This window comes from Homarus americanus, unplaced genomic scaffold, assembly GCF_018991925.1.
Source record: "Homarus americanus isolate GMGI-L3 unplaced genomic scaffold, GMGI_Hamer_2.0 scaffold52806, whole genome shotgun sequence".
Classification (NCBI taxonomy): Eukaryota; Metazoa; Arthropoda; class Malacostraca; order Decapoda; family Nephropidae; genus Homarus; species Homarus americanus.
The window spans coordinates 1,050,713-1,072,726 of record NW_024720773.1 but is presented as its reverse complement, the minus strand read 5'-3'; the positions used below and the strand labels follow the sequence as shown (position 1 = coordinate 1,072,726).

The 22,014-nt window shown below is 40.2% G+C and overlaps 1 protein-coding gene across 1 annotated transcript in view; it reads left to right on the top strand.

Moving 5' to 3' along the window:
• Positions 1–16,486: 16,486 nt before the first annotated feature.
• The window catches only part of LOC121860890 (protein zyg-11 homolog B-like), a gene marked incomplete in the record, with an annotated part of 168,129 nt that continues 162,601 nt past the window's right edge, over positions 16,487–22,014 (top strand). The window contains 1 exon segment of the mRNA XM_042358253.1: positions 16,487–16,563.

Genomic DNA, 22,014 nt, shown 5'->3' with positions numbered 1-22,014 from the left:
TCACACACCTTTGTTGAGTTTGCTCAAGAAAAGCTTAGGTTTTTTAAGAAGTGGTTAGAGGCTACAGAGACCTCCACATATCAGGATTTGTTAAATTTGGTAGTCCTGGAGGAGTGGAAGAGCAAGATACCATTTCACATCTTGAAGCATGTGGAGGAGCGTGGAGAGGTTAATTTAGGGCGTGCGGCTGAGCTGGCTGATGCGTACGCCTTGCTGGTGGAGTCACTGGGCAGTAGAGAACGTGGTACTTCCCGACATGTTAGGTCCTCCTCTGATGATAACCTTGGGGGCGTGAGTGGTAGGTCGAAAGGTCCCACACCTACCCCCCCTGATGCAACCAAGTTTACTTGTTCTTACTGTAAAAACCCAGGCCATACGATCCAGACTTGTAAACACCCAAAGTGTCGAATTGCTAAAAGTAGTTCCCTGGATCCCAAATCCAAACCAATAGCAACCACCAATGTGGAAAGGCCCCATCAGGATCTATTCTCTTCATTCACCTATGAGGGAAAAATTTCAATCATAGAGGGGTCTCGTTCTTTCCCTATTCGTATACTACGTGATACGGGCGCAGCACAATCTATCCTCCTGTTTAACGTCATTCCTGATATATCTACCGCATTTACTAACGAGAGTGTTCTAATTTCAGATCTCTCATCCCATTCTTCCTATCCCTTAGCTAAAGTGCACCTCCAATGTCCCTTGATTACTGGGGAAGTGCAAATATCCATTAGGAAAGATCCAATGCCTGTGAGTGGCATTCATTTATTATTGGGTAATGACTTGGTAGGAGATCTAGTGGTTCCCAACATAAAGACAGTCGACTCTCCCTTACCTGTCAACTCCACCACTGACCTTGAAGAAACTATTCTTCTCCTTTTCCCATCTTGTGCTGTCACCCGGTCGCAGAGTGTGCGAAATGGGCCCTCTTCATCTAAAACCACCTCCAATATCTTCCTACCCACAGAAGATCTGTACAATAAGACCATTAGTAAGGATGAGCTCATTAAAGCCCAACAATCTGATCCATCTTTGAATATGAAAGACCTCAGTTTGGACCATTGTACATCTTCGGCTTACCACCCACCGTCCCAAGGTTGCTTGGAACGGTTCCATCAAAACTTTCAAATCAATGCTAATAAACTATCTCCCCTCAACTATATAGTCCATACTCCTGATCGCAGAAAAGATTCACAACTTGTTCACATTAATCTCATGAAACTTTACCATTCCAGGCAGTCAGAGGAAGACATCCCAGAGGCCAAAAGCCTACCTGTATTGCATACGGTTTTGTCAGGGCCGGAGCCGGAGACAGATGACATGGATCTATTGGAGAATTTAGACTTCCCTCTACCTAAAGAAAACCCTGCTAACAGTCACATACTCAACAACTTGGATGAGTATTTTTCTGTTCTGAATCCATCTCAAGCAAAAGATCTCACTAAGTTATTATCAACATTTCCTAAAGTCACGTCAGACCTCCCAGGGTTTTGCAATATACTTAAACATGATATTAAGCTAATCTCAGATGATGTACAACCCATTAGGCAATCAGCATATCGACTACATGTAAATCCACAAAAAAGAGAGATTATGAAAAAGGGGGTAGATTTTTTGTTAAAACATAACTTAGCTGAGCCTAGTACCTCCCCCCTGGGCTTCACCTTGCCTTCTCATTCCAAAACCCGATGGCACTTTTCGTTTCTGTACCGATTATCGTAAAGTGAACCAGGTCACTGTCTCAGACTCCTACCCTTTACCTTTGATTGAAGATATAATAGACAGCATAGGCTGTGCCAAATTTATCAGTACGGTGGACTTATTGAAAGGATATTATCAAGTAGGACTCACGGATAGGGCAAAAATAATCTCAGCATTTATAACTCCATTTGGTCTTTTTCAATATTTGGTTATGGCGTTTGGCTTTTCTAATGCTCCGGCCACGTTCCAGAGGGCCATCAATTACCTGATTCAGGACCTAGGTGGGACGTTCGCCTACCTGGAGGACCTGGTGGTGGTGTCGGACGGCTGGGACGAACATCTGGTGCGTTTGGAGATACTGTTGGCACGACTGCAAGAGACTGGATTCACCATAAACCTGGATAAATCTGCTTTTGGCCGGGCCGCAGTGACTTACCTGGGACATATCGTTGGGCATGGTATGGTGAGACCCAAGGACGCAAACGTTAAAGCCATCATGTCCTTCCCCGCTCCAAGGACGAGGAAGGAACTCATGCGCTTCCTGGGGATGTGCGGCTACTACCGTCGGTTCTGCAGTAACTTCTCCAGCGTGGCCGGACCCCTCACAGACCTTACCAGTTTTGCGGTCCCTTACATCTGGAACCAGAGGTGCGACCAGTCTTTCCACCGCCTCAAAGCCTTCCTTGCCTCCAATCCTGTAGTCCACCCCCCTGACTACACCTTGCCCTTCCATCTGCAAATCGACGCTAGTGGTGTCGGAGTGGGGGCTGTGCTCCTACAACCCGACCCAACCACTGATGTTCTTCACCCTGTGGCATATTACTCCGCCAAGTTGAAAAAACATCAGACCAACTACTCGACCATAGAGAAGGAGGCCCTGGCTCTGGTGTTGGCAATAAAGAAGTTTGAATGTTACCTCCAGTCTTGCCCACAAACAACCCTAGTCTTCACCGACCATAACCCACTCACGTTCATCCAAACCAACAAGACCTCCAACCAGCGAATCCTCCGCTGGGCTCTCCTCACCCAGCCCTATAATCTACAAGTCCGGCACATAAAGGGGGTGGACAACCTGATTGCAGACTCCTTATCCCGAGCTCCAGTGGAAATGCAGCAGCTACTCTCCAGACGCACGAGGTGATCACCACCTTCGCGCCCGCGCTACGGAGGTCTTTGGAGGGGGTGTGTGTTACGAACCCCTCCACCCAGCACTACGAACCACGCCATCTATTGTCCTGATCTACCTACCCAGCACCACGAGCAACGCCATCTAGGGACGAAACCCGAGTATGACTACTCTTAGTTTCCACTCCGGGGTTTCCCTTCTCCATATCCTGGTTGTTGCATCACCTCCTCAAAGTCTTCTTCGTCAGCTCCAGTTCGATGAGAGTTGAGTTTACTCTGGGAAGTGACCACAGGATCACCTATCCTGGAAACCTATTGCACAGTGACTACCTACCGTCTTCTACAATACTCAGCCTTACTCGTCAGCCATCTCAGCTCCGCACTTAAGTATTTGTAATCTTATATTGCCTCCCCCCCTCCACCTTGCTTCAAATTATTGTATGTTGTATAAATATGTATATACTGTTAATGTTTAGGTTAAGTATGGTTAAGGGTAAATTATAGAAAGCTGAATATTTTGTTAAGGAATTTATGGTACTATATTATACACAACAAAAACTCGCATCCTTTGTCTACCCTTTTATAGTCCGATTGTCTTTGTTTTTTTATTATTGTTGCCTGTTGGGATCTGGGTAGACTTTTAACTATATTCTAAATCTCCAACTCGTAACAATACAGAGATAGTGAAGAAAAGAGATTAAGCGAGATAGTAGTGACTAGTAACGATGTTAATAAACAAATAGACAAGCTAAAGCCTAGTAAGTCACCAGATTCCGATGAGATATTTGCCAGAGTAGTATGCAAATTTGTTTGACATGTCATTAAAAGCGGGTGTAGTACCAGAATCTCGGAGGATAGCGAATTTGATACCGATTTTCAAGAAGGGAGACAGATCACTTTCGTCTAATTACCATGCTTGAAGCAATAATTTCAAACTATTCGAAATCACCTCGAGAAACACAAGTTGATTAATGATTCCAAACATGGCTTCACAAGTGGACGTTCATGTCTGACAAATCTATTAATATTGTTTTTAGCTGTTGTCGAATACGAGGATGACGGACACGATTATGATGTGGTATAGCTGGTGCCTTCTGGCTGGGAGGTAGAGCTGGTACCTCCTCCTGGTTGGGAGGTAGAGCTGGTGCCTCCTCCTGGCTTGGAGGTAGGACGGGTGGAGGGTGTACCGCTGCCCCCTGGCTCTGTGTCGGCGCTCCTGCTTCCACTACCCTCCCCCTGGATATAACCCATGTACAACCGTCCCTTTCCTCCTCGACTCCTCCCTCCTCTGCTTCAAATCCTGCGGGAGCTTCTTGTGCTATTCCCTCTGCATTACCGTGCGATCTGGGTGAATAAATACATTCCGAAATGCCTCGCTCCTTGTTAAGTTTTTTGCCTGCAGAATAAACTCCCATTTCTTCTCCTCACTCACTGGTGTGATCCTTACGGGACGACTTGTCCCCCTGCTTTGTCCCAGCCTCCTCACACCCTAAGGAAGGTTTGGCATGTCTAGGACCTCTGTACAAATATTCTCAAACTCCATCGTGCAGTGTGTTTTCCTACTCTCCGCTTCCGTATGTCATCCTCCTCTGATTGCTTTCTAGGGTATTGTATATCCATTCTATAATACGGTGACCAGAACTGAACAGCGTAATCCAAGTGAGGTCTCACAAGCGCTAGATATAGTTTTAGGATAACCTCGCTATTCTTGTAACTAACACTCCTTCCCATGAGCCCAAGTACTTTGTTAACCTTGTTTCGAACAAAAACACATTGTTGACATGGACTTAACATTACTCCTAAATCTTTCTCATAGTCGGACTTTTTATAATTTACATTTGCCCATATTATATTTCATTTGCCATTTTTCAGACCACACGAAAAAACATTTTTAGATCTTCCTATAGCTTTGCGAAGTCTTTGTCAGATTTAATTTCTGTGTACGTATAATAAATAGTAATGGTCCAAGTACTGAGCCTTAAGGTACTCCACCACTGACGATACTTCAATCGAATTTAGTGCCGATAATGCTTACTTGCGGTTTCCTGTCCTGTAACCACATCCTAATCCATTTTAGAATATCTCCTCCAATTCCATGAGCCTCCACTTTTCGCATTAGTCTTTCGTGGGGGGACAGTCGAAGGTTTTGCTAAAGTCGAGCTATACCACATCATAATCGTGTCAGTCATCCTCTTATTCGAAAACAGCTAAAAATAATATAAATAGATTTGTCAGACATGAACGTCCACTTGTGAAGATATATTTGGAATCATTAATCAACTTGTGCTTCTCGAGGCGATTTCGAATAGTTTGAAATTATTGCTTCAAGTGTACTGCGCACATCATTGTCATTCCTAAAAATCCCCTTTAATTCATATTACGCTACATAACATTCAAATCCACCGCTCTTGTAGAAACTCAGAAAACGGGAAACGTTGATAAAGGATAACTCACCTACTGAATGTTTATGAATTATTTGATGAATTGTACTCATGTACGAATATATAATATTAAGTGTATGTACTCATAGCATTAAGGAGAACTCAAGGTATCTGTAAGATGGTTGGGAAAGTCCAATCGATACGGACTAGTGTTTGAAGGTTATTCTATTTACGTCTGTGAACGATAAGTGAACCTAGCTACCGTAAGTATCAGATGAAAATATAAAAGAACATTAATTTGGAAAAAGGATAAATGTATCAGACCTATATGAAGTGTTGGAAGTGATCCAGAAACTATACTTCAAAGGAGATATCTTGTATGCATCGGTGTGAACTTAATACACCTCGTTATCTCGTGTGACGTATACCCACGAACTATACATTGATCAGAGAATCTTATGACTGTGTTAAACGAATACAATGTGGAGGAGGATTCCTAATTACAGTTTTGAGTGAAGTGGATATGACCCCGCCATGAAAACTCGAAGATCGGCTTTTGTTCAAAGTCAGCGTCCTTTGTGCCCTGGGCCACAGGTTTAAGTTAATGATATCGCCCAATTAATTTCCCCTAGAACGGTCAAACCAGAGCCTTACTTTAGTGTGTAATTTAGGATTAAGATACAGTATAGTCTGCATTTACGTGGTCAATTGAACCCATGGAGGTCAGCGTAAAACGAGAAACGCCTAAACGAAATAACAGAACATATGGGGTGAATTGAAATAGATCCTGGGCCGACTCCCAAACTCCACTTTTTCCGACACAATACGTACCTTGTAGTAAAAATAACATCATAATTTTATTATGGTATTGACAAACACATAATATCTAAATAAAAAACTACAAATCTAAAGGGGTTTAACACTTACGTTAGTAGAAGAGATGGGTCGGCACACGTGGATGGCGGCTGGTTCCGAGGCAGAGGGCAGATTAGTGGCCCTCCGGTGAATCACTATCACTACTCACAGAGGTTTGCAGGGTCTCCCTGACAAACCCCTCAAAGTCCATATCCTCACTGTCACTATCACTGACTTGGGCTGGCTGTGGTTGTGGTGGGTTGCGGGCGAGACTAGCATTGATGTTGTCGTGATACATCTGGACATACGGCTCCATAATTTTCGACAGAAGGTTATTAGACACTACATACCGATGCTTGACTGTGTCTTTGTCAAGGATGAGCTTAATTTTCTCCCCAAACTCGATGATTTCCTTCACATAACCATGGCTTGGTCCAGGTAATTCAAGGTTTTTCTGGGGTGGTGGGGGGTCCAGCAGAAGCCATTGTGAGGGGAATAGCGGGCACAAGAGAGAACTGTATACGCAGAGACTGAATAATAATAATAATAATAATTAACGGTTTATTGAAAGAGCTTGGCAGCCAGAAGGCTGAAAATATACAGTTACATATTTGGGGAATGGGTTACGAATTACAAATAATATACAAGTAACATGAGTGACACAAATAAGACATATAATAACTAGATGGGGAAAAGCTCAAACTACAGTTCATTTCAACATAGTGACAGTGCAAGGAGTAGTGTTTACTGGGAGTGAATACACTCATTTATTACAAGTTATTGATAATTTTTACAATGGTTGGGACAGGGCTGTTCTTATAGAGATCAGTTCGTGCACGTATGGGCTGGATGCGGTTGTGGTGTCGAACAGCAATTCTCGGACTAGGGATCTCAGGTGGTAGTAGGAGCCGGTGTCGGGGATGGTGTAGAAGCTTCTTACCAAATTTGCAGACGAGTTCGTGGTGATGGTCAGTGAGAGTCGAAAGGGTCAGTGTGTTGAGCGCTTCTTGATATGTGGAGTAGGAAGGGGAGAGAATAATCTTGCATGCCCTCTTTTGCACTTTTTCTAGGTATTTACGTTGTGTGGCATTTAGGGAGGAAGACCAGGTGGGGAGGCATAGGTGAGCTTGGGAAGTATGAATGTTGTGTAAACACTGAGGAGCTCGTGTGCAGGAACTCCGAGGGACTTGAGTCGGCGGAGGAGGTGGAGACGGAAACTGGAGAATTTGATAACTTCACTGACGTGTGGTTTCCAATTTAGTTTGTTGTCTATGGTGACGCCGAGGAGCTTCGTGGAATCTACAACCTGGAGTGTGTTCGGACCTAGAGTAATGGAAGGAGGTGGGACAATGTCGGAGGACAATGAGACTGGCCCGGCTAGGTCAGCGACTTCTTCCCTCTGGTGGCAGGGCACGTCATGTTACATAAGACCAATCACAGCTAGCGGCGGAGGGAATGCGTGGGTGCTAAGAATGCGTGGCCCAATCACAGTCCGATACGTCATATGACGTCAGCGATAACGTAAGAGCAACCTAATGCGCACCCTACCCGCGCCGCTTCCAGAGTAAATGATGGCATGGTACTACACCCGTTTTTAATGACATATCAAATAAATTTGCATAATAAGTTCTCCCTTACATTCCTTAAATACTCTGGCAAATATCTCATCGGAATCTGGTGACTTAGAAGGCTTTAGCTTGTCTATTTGTATATTAACATCGTTACTAGTCACTACTGTTACGAGTTGGGGATTTAGAATATCGTTATACGTCTACCCAGATCCCAACAGGTAACAACAACAAAAAAACAAAGACAATCGGACTATAAAAGGGTAGACAAAGGATGCGAGTTTTCGTTGTGTATAATAAAGTACCATAAATCCCTTTACAAAATATTCAGCTTATAAATTACCCTTAACCAAACTTAACCTAAACATTAACAGTATATACATATTAATAAAACATAAAACAATCGTGAAGCAAGGTGGAGGTGGGAGAGGCAATACAAGATTACAAATACTTAAGTGAGGAGCTGAGATGGCTGACGAGTAAGGCTGAGTATTGTAGACGACGGTAGGTAGTCACTGTGCCGTAGGTTTAGAGGATAGATGATCCTGTGGTCACTTCCCAGAGCCAAGTCCTCTCTCCTCGAACTCGAGCTGACAAAGAAGACTTGGAGGAAGTGACGCAACAACCAGGATATGGAGAAGGGAAACCCCGGAGTGGTAACTAAGACGAGTCATACTCGTGTCTCGTCCCTAGATGGCGTTGCTCGTGGTGCTGGGTAGGTAGATCAGGACAATAGATGGCGTGGTTCGTAGTGCTGGGTGGAGGGGTTCGTAACACTATCTCGCTTAATCGCTTTTCTTCACTATCTCTGTATATAGTCGGTGCCTCGGTTATCATGTTTTAATTCTAGGTGGTGAAAACTGTTGAAAAATATCTGTTCAGATTATTGCTCATTTCTTCGCCATTATCAGTTAGTTCGCCGGTATCTGACTGTAGTGGTCCAATCTTGTCTTGTGTTTAGTCTGAAGCTCGCACCACAAGGGTCACAGCTCAAGGTTGAAGAAGACGCAAGCCCATAAAACTGTGAGGGGTTACTTTTTCGGAGTGAGAATTGTGAACTAGTGGAATAACCTGCCAGAGAGTGCTGTGACGGCACCGAGTGTGAGCTCTTTCAAGACCAGACTTGACCAGCACTGGAGCAGGTTCAGATACATTCAGGAGCCAGTGCATGCCCAGTACTTGCCAACAGTGCGTAACAGAGACGTGACCGATCGCCCAAGCGGCTAAAGAGCCGATCAGTGGTGAAGAGGATAAAAGTAAAAATAAAAAATGTAAAATGTTATAAATTAAAATCCTAATTGATGTTAAAAACTTCAATTACGAAATGAATGTAAACAAAAACTTCCGCCATTTTTTTCTTCCCCGGGTGGAGAGATAGGAGAGTAAAAACTGAGAACCGACCCGTGGGTGGAGGAGTCATGGTCGGCCCCTCATGGAAGATCAGTACTCTGCCTGCTTCCCCGCTGGGTGCTGTAAACGCCTTTGCTCTTCGCCTCGCACAGGATGCAAGGGGATGTCCAATAAAATAGCACCCTTGGAGGACAAATCTGTAAAATCTTAAGTAAAAAGTGCACAATTGTCCCCTAGGCCACCCCACCCGCACCTGCCTACCAAATATTAGTTCGATCTTTAAAGATACGGAAATGCACGGTTGTGTTGGTGTGGGGATTAGTGGATGTCATCATTATGACCTGACCTCATGTTTTTAGGTCACCCTGTATATTTAAGCCTCTCTCTGTCCATGTAATCCAGTTGCCTCTGAAGATGTCTTGAATAAAGACGAAAGCTAAGGTACTCCGTTGTTTCCATTTTCCCGTGTGATTTTATCAAGATATATATATATATATATATATATATTTATGTAGCTCCACAATGAAAACCTGGATAAGATAAATCTTGATAAAATCACATGGGAAAAGGGAAACAACGGTGTAGTGGATTCCTCCCCTACAAACGCTGTTTGTCGCTGAGTAGCCGACCCCGCGAATTCCCCAGTGTATGCCTCGTGGTCTCGGTCAACCAGCGCCGCCTTACATGATGGAGGTCAACTATTAAGCCACGCCTACCTCCGCTATATAAGACCTGACCTCGTGGCTTTCTAATATTCAACATGTCAGTCACACCACATCAAATAAAGAAGGAGACATTCATCAGTCTGCAAACTTGCTTCTCCTGCTACAAATATGAAGAACACACAACGAGAGACTGTCCGGAAAAAGAAAAAAAGTACTGCTCAGATTGTGCAGGCGACGACCATACCTACACTGAATGTAAGAATACACATGTTGGCTGTCTCAACTGTAAGAGAAACGGGAATGTATACATAGGACATAGGACGTTAGCAATGGCATGCCCAATAAAAAAACATGATAAAGTACAAGGAACAAGAAACAAGGAAAAAGGAACAAGACAAGAAGGATACGACATACGTCGAAATAGCAAAGAGAGCGGTCCAAGAGGCTCATAGACCAGAATCCACCATATTAAACCTAAGTGAGCCAATACATGATAAGGTAATGATAAGTATGATCCATGCACATTTGCACAATATCATTGCACCCGGATCATACAATGAGGAATTAAGGAAAATGTTTAAATTTCATAACCTACCAGAGATGATATTTCCAGAGAATCCACAATCCGAAAAACTATTTCAGGCAACATATGCAAGCGAACTGAGAGAAAAACTACATCTAGACGAACAAAGGTTTGAGCAAGGAGCAACAGCTGATACACAAGGAACACAAGCGACTGATAGAGATCCCAGACAAATGACTAGAAGTGACAAAGAGAAGATAGAAATAACAAAAGGACAGACTATAAGACAAAGGAGTAGGAGGAGAGAAGATAAGATGGAAACTGATCACAATATACAACCTGAATCTGCTGAAGAAATTGGATTAAAAGTTATCACTACAACAAAACATGGAATCCCAACATCGAGACCAACAGGAGGGACAATAGTAAAAAACTGTGAAGGAGGGATATACAAGTGGACATATCAAGAAAAATCCCTAAGTGAAGATTATGTCTGGTCACTAATTACTACGGACAAACTAAAGATTACGACCAATGACTTTAAAATAGTAGACCCGTCAGAGTTTAGAAGAGTCAGAAGCGGGAAACAGGATGATAGGTCTCCACTTCAACAGTCACAATCCAAGTATAAGAAATAATGGACAATAGACAAACAGTAAGAACTTTAAGAATAATACAACACAACGTAAGAAACTGGAAGACCGAGAGAATTAACCTAAGTAATATATATCAAGAAATTGACCCTGACATTATACTAATAAACAGTCACGGTGAGACAGAAAACAACAACATAAAACTCTAACTATTATGTAAACCAAAGAAATAAATCGGGCGAGAAAAATGACGGAGTAGCTATAGCGGTTAAAAGAAACTTAAAATTTAAACTAATTGATGACTTCCAGGATGAATTTCTAACAATAAAAATAAATACAACTCAAGGAGACGTAATTATTGCTACTACTTATCTGCCACCGAGACGACCCTACTTACCTATAGAAGACCTATTAAAATTGGCTAACAATAGTCATCCGATGTACATCTTAGGAGACTTTAACGCCAGACATAGGATTTTTGACAATACAAATAATAACGTCGTGGGAAACGCCCTTAATCAATTAATAAATTTAGGGAAAATCAATCATCTGGGTCCTAACTTTCCAACCTGGAGAAATCACAATACACAATCGACACCAGACAAAATTTTTACCAACAACAAAGCCTTTTTCAATTACCATATAATGCAGGGACCTCTTACAGGCAGTGACCATCTGCCAATTATACTAACACTGTCAACAAGCCCCATACAGATACCAATAAAAAAGAGACTGAAAATGAGTAAAACAGACTGGGACAGCTTCAAAGACGACTTAAGTAATCACCGCTCGATTAACCTACAAGGGAAAACAACAGAAGATATAGACTCAGAAATGGACAGACTGCACTCAGCAATAAAAACATCTATAACCAAACACACTCCTACTTCACACTTTAGAAAATTACCCAACAACAGACTACCAGAAGAAGTTAAATTAATCCAGACATATTACAATGAAATAAACAGGTATATGGAAAGACACGGCAGTAACAGATGGCTATATACGACACAGATATGTTACGAGTTGGGGATTTAGAATATAGTTATACGTCTACCCAGATCCCAACAGGTAACAACAATAAAAAAACAAAGACAATCGGACTATAAAAGGGTAGACAAAGGATGCGAGTTTTCGTTGTATATAATAGAGTACCATAAATCCCTTAACAAAATATTCAGCTTATAAATTACCCTTAACCAAACTTAACCTAAACATTAACAGTATATACATATTAATACAACATAAACAATTTTGAAGCAAGTGGACGTGGGGGAGTTAATACAAAATACTAGTACTTAAGTGAGGAGCTGAGATGGCTGACGAGTAAGACTGAGTATTGGAGAAGACGGTAGGTAGTCACTGCGACGTAGGTTTAGAGGATAGATGATCCTGTGGTCACTTCCCAGAGCCAAGTGCTCTCTCCTCGAATTGGAGCTCACAAAGAAGACTAGAAGGAAGTGACGCAACAACCAGGATATGGAGAAGGGAAACCCCGGAGTGTTAACTAAGACGAGTCATACTCGTGTCTCGTCCCTAGATGGCGTTGCTCGTGGTGCTGGGTAGGTAGATCAGGACAATAGATGGCGTGGTTCGTAGTGCTGGGTGGAGGGGTTCGTAACAGATAGCACTACAGATAAAATTAAGAGACGCATGTAAGGAAGCAAACAATAAAAAATGGAATGATATTATAATGGCGGCTGACATGACTAAAGACACAAAAACATTTTGGACTTCCATAAACAAGATGATGGGGCACAACAAGCAAAAAACACCATACATTAAAGACCAAAATGGAACAAAATTGCACGAGGAAAATGAACAAGAGTCAGCATTCAAAAGGGAATGGGTAAAAGTTTTTAAAATATCAGATGAGGAAAATGAAGATTTTGATAGTGAACACGAAGAAAGGATAGAAGACGAAATGGGAAGACAATACATAGAATCACCCCAAGGCAATATATAGACTATAACTTATTACCTAATAATCAAATAATAACCATGGGAGAAATGATGCACTGTCTGAGGAAGTTTAAGGAAAAAGCCCCGGGCTCACAGGTATTACACGAAATATGATCATGAATCTACCTGAAAACATTTTAAAAACACTATTAAACATTTATAACGCATGCTTAATAACTGGTTACTTTCCAGACAAACTAAAATATGCTAAAATGATATTTATTCCTAAGGAGGGTAAGGACAATAAGGAAATATTAAACTACAGGCCAATATCTTTATTAGAAATTACCGGGAAACTATTGGAAAAAATATTAAATTCAAGACTTATAGCCTTTTTAACACAACATGGGAAAACTAACAACAGACAACATGGATTTATGCCCAATAGAAATACCCTAACTGCAATAGCTACAATAACGGAAATAATTGCAATAGAAAAAAGCAAGGGTAACCAGATCAATATAATTTTAAGGGATGTTTCTAAGGCTTTTGATAAAGTTTGGCATTTAGGCTTGAAATATAAAATATTAAAACTGGGACTTAACGAATACTTGCTAAGAATATTGTGTAACTATTTAGATGATAGGAGAGCACAAATTCAAATTGGAAACTTTTTAGGAACTATGTTTAATCTTGAGAGTGGAGTACCTCAAGGAGGATGCCTTTCTCCAACACTATATACAATTTATACTTCAGACACACCTCAACCTACCCCCTTTAGCGAATATGTAATGTTTGCTGATGATATTACTCAAATAGTATCATACCCAGGAAAATCAACTCAATTTATGGCACTCTACACGGTAAGAGCGATAAAAAACATAAATGATTTTGAGAAAAAATGGAAAATCAGGACAAATAAGAACAAATTCAAGATAATACCAATAGCCAAGATTAAAACAAGTCCAGTAATAGTCGACCAGGAACTATACCCATACGACACTGAAGGTAGGATGCTTGGATTAAAACTAACAAAAAGAGGATATATAACATACTTAAAAGATAAAGAACGACAGGCAAGAATAAGATTATGAAAAATAAAACGCATTAAGAACCTTAGTATTAATAACAAAAGAAAGATTTATATTGCCCTTGTCAAACCAATTATGGACTACCCACCCATCCCATTGAACACCCTTAGTAAAACGTGCATTAAAAGGTTACAAACAGTACAAAATATAGCCCTCAGATTTATATATAACATAAAATATACAGACCACATCAATAATGAACAGCTACACAAGAGAGCAAACCTCTTAGCAATCAATGTAGATATACACAACAAAGCTGTAAATATTTGGAAAAAAGTGACTGAACTTAACACAGAAACATATCAAAACTGGATAAATAATATAGACAACGAAGAATTCCAAGAACACAGTTGGTTTAAATCAGCCAGGAAGAAAGTAATTGAACCATCTCCTGCCCCAATATACATATAAAACATTAATAGAGAGAATAAAAGATGAGAGTGACCTACCAGCTCCACAAGAACCTGGCAGGCCTCTCCATACAGCGTACCTTTAGACTAACATAACTAATATTTAACATTTAACATTTAACATTTAACATTGAACTAACATCTTAGTAAAAAAAAAAAAATAAATAAATAAAAATGTGACTACCCTCCCAGCTACACAAGGACCTGGGCGGGCTCACTAACTCAAAAAAAAATAAATAAATAAATAAATAAATAAATAAATAAATAAATATTAATAATATTAATAATAATAATGTGATTACCCTCCCAGCTATATCAGCCAGGAAGAAGTAATTGAACCACCTCCTGCCTCAACATACACATTTTTACATAAAACATTACTAGAGGAATAAAGATGAGAGTGACCAACCAGCTCCACTAAGAACCTGGCAGGCCTCTCCATACAGTGTACCTTTAGACTAACACAACTAACACTTAACTAACACCTCAAAAAAAAAAAAAAAAAAAATGTGATTACCCTCCCAGCTATATCAGCCAGGAAGAAGTAATTGAACCACCTCCTGCCTCAATATACACATTTCTACATAAAACATTACTAGAGGAATAAAGATGAGAGTGACCAACCAGCTCCACTAAGAACCTGGCAGGCCTCTCCATACAGTGTACCTTTAGACTAACACAACTAACACTTAACTAACACCTCAAAAAAAAAAAAAAATGTGACTACCCTCCCAGTTACACAAGGACCTGGGCGGGCTCACTAACTCCAACAATAACAAAAATAATAATAATAAGCAGCATTATATAAATAAACCAATATTAATACAAAGGTCTGACGACCCAAGGGAGCAGAACAAAGACAAAACACCAATAAGAAAGATGAAGCGATCTGGTTGAGCCCAGATTCTTTCTACTCCTACTGTATTTCAGTTTCACCACTTTTCCTTCAACTCCTAATAATCTTCTTTCACCTCTTAACTAAAGACTTCGTATCGTATCGTATCGACTTGTCTCTTTTCTATGTACACCAACCAGCCAGCAACACCTCCTCCTCCGCCTGCCTGGCGGTCCTCGCTCCCGCCGGAGAGCATGGCGACCCACAAGCTGGTCTTCCTCTGAGCATCCTCACCAACCAACTCTCTTCTTCTAGCTACAGCCGCAGCAAGCAACACCACCTCCTCCGCCGCTGCCTGGCGGCCCTCGCTCCTGCCGGCGAGCATGGCGACCCACAGGCTGGTCCTCCTCTGAGCATCCTCACCAACCAGCTCTCTCTACATCACGCTTGTAACCACGCTGCCACTTCCCAGCACCAAGCTGCATTGTACATCCAATACAACATGTATACAGAGAGCACATTGTGAATTTCCTTTCTCCATCCCATCCTGAGTGTGAACACAAACATCCCATCCCCACAAGAGTACTTGGGGTCATATAAAGGAGTGTTAGTTAGAAGACTAGCAAGGTCATCTTAAAACTATATCTTGCGCTTGTGAGACCCCACTTGGATTACGCAGTTCAATTCTGGTCACCATATTAAAGAATGGATCTAGAATCCTCGGAAACAATTCAGAGGAGAATGACAAGACTAATCCCGGGCATTAGGAGCCTTGAGTACAAAGACAGCTTAAAACTTCTTAATTTGCACACCCTCGAGAGACGTAGAGTGAGGGGCTATATAATCGAGGTGTATAAATGGAAGTCAGGGCTTAACAAAGGGGACATAACAAAGGTGCTCAAACTATCCAAGCTGGATAGTTTGAGTACCTGGTTGGATAACAGGAGCAAACTCGTAACAATGGTTTTAAATTAGACTAATTTAGATTTAGGCGCGAAATAGGTAAACATTGGTTTGGAAATAGAGTAGTGGATGAGTGGAACAAGTTACCAAATATCATCATTACTCAAATACGCGGGATAGCTTCAAACATAGGTTGGATGGATATATGAGTAATAGGGGTTGGGTGTAAATGGGACTGCCCAGTATGGGCCAATAGGGCCGCTGCAGTTACCTCTATTCTTATGTTTTTATGTTCACATTATTACAATTTCGCCCCCGAGGCCTCGATGTGGGTCAGTGACCTGTGCACCGGGTGGGCTAATCCCAGCCAAAAAAAAAAAGTCTTTTTGTGACATATTGATTTAAACACTTCAACAGTAAACTGTCTTTCCAATCCATGGGATGATTATTGTTCCTATTATGAACGAAAAGTCTAAACTCAAGTGTATACTAGTCAATTTTAACCCTATAGAGAGGGTTAAGGTATTCATATAATTAAACATGAATGGTGTCATGACGTCATCTTATACTCCAGCTGTCGCAAAGGAAAACTCGACAACCTCGAAACTCCCAAAGTGGGATACATACATCTACGTACTGCAACTGAGAGCTGGGAATTCAGGTAAATACTGTACACTCATTAATTATCACATATCATACAGTGTCACTTGAACGAAATCAGTATTATTTCGGTATTGTTATAATATAATCGATTTAATATATGAGCCTTGAAGAATAGAGCTAAGACAAACACAAACGTCATTCTCTTTATTATAATGATGTGTTATGCAGAACAGGTATATTCTGCTGGTACATGTTCATATCTTCTAATCTATTGAACTTATTCCTGCTTTCTATTTAAAAATAAATTATACTTAAAAATAATGCATTTTCTTAAATTGGCTTAGCTGCTAATGGCATTAAACGGCTTGTGACTTGTCAAAATATAACCTGTGTTTGAACTGTCAACAGTAAATTAATACCCTTGAGGCACCCACACACTGCTGACACTTGTGGCAATTATACAATGCTGACACTTATGGTACTTATACAATGCTGACATTTGAGACACCCATACACTGCTGACACTTGAGGCACCCATACACTGCTGACACTTGAGGCATTCATACACTGCTGACACTTGAGGCATCCATACACTGCTGGCACTTGAGGCACTCGTACACTGCTGACACTTGAGGAACTCATACACTGCTGACACTTGAGGCATCCATACACTGCTGACACCTGTGGCACCCATACACTGCTGACATTTGAGGCACCCATGCACTGCTGACATTTGAGGCACCCATGCACTGCTGACACTTGAGGCACCCATTCAGTGCTGACTCTTGAGGAAAATATTCACTGCTGACATTTGAGGTAAAATTACAGTTTATGCTTCACACAGCTTTTATGGCGAAATATATTGTTAAGAATGGTGCTCATGTCTACGCCAGCTTCTATAGAAAGAGTTAATATTTTATTAATTGGACTTTAGATATAGGCAACAGTACCTTTCAACTTCCTTGGGTGGTAATTGTTTTGGAGGTAAAGTCAAAATTTGAATTATTTATTGTAAATACTCCTCAGAAAAGTCTGCCAAGTCACTACGTGTCATCTGTTTATTTACAACTGACTCGCTCGGTCAGAGCGTAACTCTCACATCCACTAAAAAGGTAAAATTACACCATAAAGCTTCAAAAAGTTGCTTTCAATAGTACCAAATATCAAAATAAGTACTTTCTGTTTAATATGGTGGGGGGCCCAAGCTTGGAAGTTAGGTTAGGTTTCTTTGATTGGTTAGTTCTATATATGACTCTCTGACATTTTCTCATAGATGGTGATTTTCCAAAGAAAATGGTCAGATTTAAACATCGCACACCAAAATATACCAGAAAAATATATTCTCCCGTAAAAAACAAAGGGGACATTAAAACAAATAATTACCACAGATATGTTTTTCTGATGGTATTTAATGTGATTAAAATAATTCTGACCCTTATTTCCATCGCATGTGACTCGTTTCTCAGAGATATCCCCCTCCCCATAACAATAATGGGGGTTTTGAGTGGGTGGGGGGGGAGACTGGAAGCGAGTATTTTACGGCATGAATGAAGGTCAAGAATCGTTCGGATCTCATCGAAAACCACGGGAAAACTCGCTTTTCAAAGAAAAATTCTGAAAAACTAGATTTTAAGTATGCTTCCTAACGTATCTAACCTAACCCCACAGACCCACAGTGCCCAACCTCACGCCCCACAGGGCTTTTATGGTGAAAGATGCAACTTTTTTATTATTCCTTTGTGAGGGAAAATGTTATATATTACTGTACAAATAATTGTATAAAGGAATAATTTATATTATTACAGCAACAACTGTATTTATTTACTTTAAATGTTGATTGTTTATATGTAGACTCACTGTAGGGAGGTGGATTTATATGGAGACTCACTGTAAAGGGAGCAGGAAATACACATGGGATTTAGAAGACTGTGCCTCAATCTATCCTACATAAATAGCCTTAAGAAATGAAGATACCACAGGAAACATATAGAAGAAAGGTTTCTTATAAATGTCTAAGCTATCAATTGCATATCACAGAAATTTTGTAACTACTGCGGGGCATGAACAGTATGCGAGGTATTAATGCCCTCTTGAGTCACTATGAACTGCTGATACTTGAGGCGGTAATGTCTGGGAACTGCACTACAACAACTCCTTCTGGTGGTAGTGCTGTTCTAAGACTGTACTTTTTATTTATTTATTTAGTTTTTCTTTATCTACAATCATATGTCACCTGTAGTGAGCAGGGCATGAAGGATGAGGGAAACTGCGGGGCAAAACACAGTGGAAAACTGATCTTGCAACACCAAAATGATGTTTCTAAGTGTTTTGTATGTGAACAAATTTATTATTTACTGTAAATACTCCCCCGAAAAATCTGCAGAGTGACCACGTGTCATCTGTTTGTTTACAACTGACTCGCTTGGTCAGAGTGTACACTCACGTCCACAAAAACGTAAAATTACACCATGCTGCTGCAACAAAGTTGCCTTAATTGGTACCAGATATCATAGTAAGTACTTTCTGATTAATATGGCAGGGGGGTCCTACTTGGCTTAGAAGTTAGGTATGTTTCTTTGGTTGGTTAGGTTCTAGTAAATGTTGCATCTTTTAAAATACTTTCTATAATAATAACATCATCTGTGGAAAAATTAAAACAAAATCAAATAACCCCTTCTGGTGGTAGTAGTGTTCTCACTCTTGAGGCACCTATAAAGTGCTGACCATTGAGGGTACAGTATTATTTTATTTTCAAACAACATGGTAATCTTAGGGATTTTATCTTTACAATCAATATTTTAAACAATTGTAAGACACTATTTTTTTTTAAAGACGTTTCCTTCGTAAATGACTTGACCTAACCTTTGTACAGGGTAAATGACTTGTATATGTCGGGGGTCCCGGGTGGCAGAGCCTCCCCGTTAGGAAGTTAGGTTCCATATCCAAGTCCCCTATTTCCAGCCATTCAAAGACAGGCAATTCCAAGTCACTCTCCTCAAACTTTTTTGGTTTGATTAAAAGAGAAAACATTTGGGCCAGTGTGCTGGAAGTCTTAAAATTTGGCAGAGAACTCATCGTTCAGGTCTTACATGAATACAGCTATTATGTAAGACTAACAGAATTATGTGCAGACCTTGACCAGGTGCTTGAAGTAGAGCAAAGTTGCAGTTTCAATGTCCACCAAGTAAACTGTTAACTTTGCAACAAAACCCTTTCAAATGTCATACAGTTAATCACTGTCTGTCCTGCACCCTGCAGGTGAAGGCTAAGATCATTGAGGTGCTTGATGATGTCTGACCACCCACTTGTCTTCTTCCAGCTTGGGGTATTTTTATCCCCTTTCTGTTAATAAGGTCCTAATTTCATTAAAACATTTCAAACCACTCTTAAAAACCTTCCCACAACTTACCCACCAAATACTGGAGTGAAGGGGTATGTCTCCATACACACACTCCATCTCATCAAGAAGACACCAATATTATCTGTGTGTAAGAGCAGATCATGCAACAAGAAAACTGTATTCAATTTTTTTTTCACAGTTACCATCACCTTATTAATGTCTGATTTTGAAATTCTGGCACAAAGATAATGCACTGCGACTAAAGGATGGGGGTGTCCAATTTCATCCTCAATTAACTTGGCAATTCCCTTGTGTTTTCCTACCATAGCAGGAGCACCATCTGTTGTAACTGCAAATATTTTTTTAAATGTTAACTCTTCTCTCCTCAAAATGACGAGAGAATGTTTTTACCATGTCAATTCCCTGTGTACTGTACTGTACTTTACTATGTACTGAACTTTACTATGTACTGTAGTGTACTGTACTTTACTATGTACTGTACTATGTATTGTACTGTACTTTAATATACTTTACTATATTCTGTTCTGTACGAAGTATGGTACTGTCCTATGTACTGTACTGTACTATGTACTGGATTGTACTGTACTGTGTACTGTACTGTAATGTACTGTACTGTGTACTGTAATGTACTGTAATGTATTGTACTGTAATGAACTGTACTGTGTACTGTAATGTACTGTACTGTGTACTGTAATGTACTGTACTGTGAGCTGTAATGTACTGTACTGTAATGCACTGTGTACTGTACTGTACTATGCACTGTACTATGTACTGTAATGTATTGTACATGTGTACTGTAATGCACTACACTGTATTATACTGTACTGTAATGTACTGTACTGTGTAATGTACTGTACATATGTACTGTAATGTGCTGTACTGTGTATTATACTGTACTGTGTACTGTACTGTACATGTGTACTGTAATGTACTGTACTGTGTATTATACTGTACTGTGTACTGTACATGTGTACTGTAATGAACTGTACTGTGTATTATACTGTACTGTACATGTGTACTGTAATGTACTGTACTGTGTATTATACTGTACTGTGTACTGTACTGTGTATTGTACTGTAATGTACTGTACTGTGTATTATACTGTACTGTGTACTGTACTGTGTATTATACTGTACTGTGTACTGTACTGTAATGTTCTGTATTGTGTATTATACTGTACTGTGTACTGTACTATAATGTTCTGTACTGTGTATTATACTGTACTGTGTACTGTACTGTAATGTTCTGTACTGTGTATTGTACTGTACTGTGTATTGTACTGTACTGTTTACTGTAATGTACTGTACTGTGTACTGCAATGTACTGTACTATTTACTGTACTGTGTACTGTACTGTGTACTGTAATGTACTGTACTATGTACTGTACTGTAATGTACTGTACTATGTACTGTAATGTACTGTACATGTGTACTGTACTATGTACTGTAATGTACTGTACATGTGTACTGTACTATGTACTGTAATGTACTGTACATGTGTACTGTAATGCCCTGCACTGTGTATTATACTGTACTGTGCACTGTACTGTAATGTATTGTACTGTGTACTGTACATATGTACTGTAATGTGCTGTACTGTGTATTATACTGTACTGTGTACTGTACTGTACATGTGTACTGTAATGTACTGTACTGTGTATTATACTGTACTGTGTACTGTACTGTACATGTGTACTGTAATGAACTGTACTGTGTATTATACTGTACTGGGTACTGTACTGTACATGTGTACTGTAATGTACTGTACTGTGTATTATACTGTACTGTGTACTGTACTGTGTATTGTAATGTACTGTACTGTGTATTATACTGTACTGTGTACTGTACTGTAATGTTCTGTACTGTGTATTATACTGTACTGTAATGTACTGTACTGTGTATTATACTGTACTATGTATTGTACTGTAATGTACTGTACTGTGTATTATACTGTACTGTGTACTGTACTGTGCATTGTACTGTGATGTACTGTACTGTGTATTATACTGTACATGTGTACTGTAATGTACTGTGTATTATGCTGTACTGTGTACTGTGTATTGTACTGTAATGTACTGTGCTGTGTACTGTGATGTACTGTACTGTGTATTATATTCTACTGTGTACTGTAATGTACTATCGTGCACCA